Here is a 2,356-nt window from a genome sequence, read left to right as displayed (position 1 = left end):
CACAAGCATTTCGCTACACTCACAATAACATCTGCTAACCATGTGTATGTGACAAATAAAATTAGAATTTGATTTGATTTTAAGTGTTAATGTTCAAAATATCTGACATTGTATTCCCATTTAAACTTTGTTGTGCATTTAAATGGTTAAAAGCACAGTGATAACACATTTAGAAGACAACTAAACCAAAAATCTGATAGTTTTCCCATTGGAATTTGTTTGTGCTTTAGGATGGTTGAAAGCATGGTGATAACACATTGGGAATTCAACAAACTTCTGTCGGTCTTTTTGACTGGGGTGAAAAAAGGTTGACATTTCATTCATCAACCAAATATTACCCACATTTCCACATTGAAATGGCATGGTGTGCCCAGTGTGTTGCCACTATCGCCAAATGACAACACTGAGGTTTGTGACATCCAAGAGACACCAAAGCCAAAGGTGTCCATAGTTGACACCCTTTTCTGCACAGAAGTCAAAGCTGACCAGCCACAACCGACTTTCTGTCCCATGGCATCGATGAAATGGAGGACAAACCACATGAGCTTCTCTGTGTTCAAACAAGTATACAGTTTAATCAGCTTTTTTATGATTAAGATCATTTCAAGGCCAGTATAATCAAATGATTAAACGCAACAAAATATTTTTGCGGTTTTACGTGAGCGTAGCTCTTTCTTACAAACCAGAAGTGGACACGGCTGTGGATCCCCTCACAATGAGTGAGTATTCCGGAAGAAATGTGCTTAGCTGTGTATTGATTACGCCAATTCTGATGCAAAATGTTTTGTCTGTTACAAAACGTTTAACAACAGAAACCGTTTACTACAAACAGAAAAATATTTTCAACGAATAAGAGATATTTTCTTGGACAAATTCAGGTAGGTCCCTCCCTGTTTCGTTCTTATTGCTCTGTTTGCTTCCGTTTGGTTCTTAAACGGTAAACGGTTTCCGTTGTGAGACGTAATAAATACACCCCAGGAGGGAGATGTGCAAAAAGATGTTTCAGTCAGACAGTATAGTGAAGATGGATCTCCAGGCAAGTCCAGATTACATAAATGTACTAACACACCACATGTTGTATTAAAAATGTTGTTGTACTTATTAGGCAAAGATCAGAAGTCTCGTAAGAGGGGTATGCGTCACCTGCGGCTGTGTGGCCTCCAGACAGGAGAAAGAGGAAGAGGAGAAGAATCCCACCATTTCCCGTCCTTAAACATTTTTTTCCCCTATTAATTCTATTTTTGCTGTTGATTTTTTATGAATCATGAATCAATAATTTATTATATTAATAGTTTTTTGAAATTATTTTTAAAAATTCATTATTGCATTCCAAAGTTTGTCTTTGAGTTGTCATTTTCCTAAAAATATAAGAGGTGACTAGAGCTCAGATATGAGCATGTGCACTCCATGACATCTGCTCATTGGACATGAAAACAGAATGTGAACTTGATCGCCCATGGCAAAACCCCATGGGGTTCTGTCATGAACACATCCTATCAACAGATGGCGCCATTGACCTAAACTCTGTGGTAGCTTTTATTTACCTCTGAACTGTACTACTGGAGCATTTAGTTATTCGTTCACAAGTGAATGCATTTCCATTGAAATAAATATTATGACCAAAACATGCAAAAGCATTTTTTTCCCCATGGTAATGTAAAACCGCTTCAACATACACTGTAAGAGATCTGTGTACTGATGAATAAATAAATAAATCCTTCATGCTGAAATAACCTTTCCCCTGACAGTCCATTCAAAACCACACATATTCTAGACTTCAACCTCTGGGGAACATGTGTTTTAATGAAGGCACATATTTTGATAATGGAACTGTTGGCAGTCCTGTATGTATGAAGTTATTTGAAATAAGCTTACTGCTATGTATCAGATACCTATATGAAAGAGACTCTGCAGTCTTCTGAGTGCACACCAGATTCCTATGCTGCCTGTGTTTTCTAAAGGGCACTCCTTTTTCTGTCATATAATTCCATTGCCAGAGGCTCTAATTGGTTTCTCTGAAGCGGTGATTCAGACTCCTTTTTCCCTGTTGATAAGTATAGCTGAATCACAAAACATTAGTATTCTCCATCCATGTGATGAAGTGAAAATGAAGGTGTCCCTGCTCCCCTGAGTCTGCCAGTGAGTGGTGGATTAGCAGGCTGCATCATGGCAGGGGCTGCAGCTCAGACTCTGAGACTGTGATTCAGCTGATAGCTCCATTTAAAAAAAATAGTTTTCTCTTTGATGGTTCGCATACAGATATCTTTAGTTACAGACACACATCCGACAGAGAAAGGCAGACAGACACACAGACACACACCAGACTTATTATGATAGCTATGATTGTGTCTTCCCG

The 2,356-nt window shown here is 38.4% G+C and overlaps 1 long non-coding RNA gene across 1 annotated transcript; it reads left to right on the top strand.

Moving 5' to 3' along the window:
- The first annotated feature begins 470 nt into the window (after positions 1-470).
- On the top strand, positions 471-1,727 carry LOC149985663 (uncharacterized). Its single transcript, XR_016482506.1, has 2 exons — positions 471-719; positions 1,106-1,727. It is a non-coding gene; the product is annotated as an uncharacterized LOC149985663 (long non-coding RNA).
- Positions 1,728-2,356: the final 629 nt, after the last annotated feature.

The sequence above is a fragment of the Oncorhynchus mykiss genome, chromosome 1 (genome assembly GCF_057628025.1).
Source record: "Oncorhynchus mykiss isolate SJ-2025 chromosome 1, ASM5762802v1, whole genome shotgun sequence".
Taxonomy (NCBI): domain Eukaryota; kingdom Metazoa; phylum Chordata; class Actinopteri; order Salmoniformes; family Salmonidae; genus Oncorhynchus; species Oncorhynchus mykiss.
Note: the sequence above shows the minus strand (reverse complement) of the source record. Positions and strands in the feature narration are given on the sequence as shown.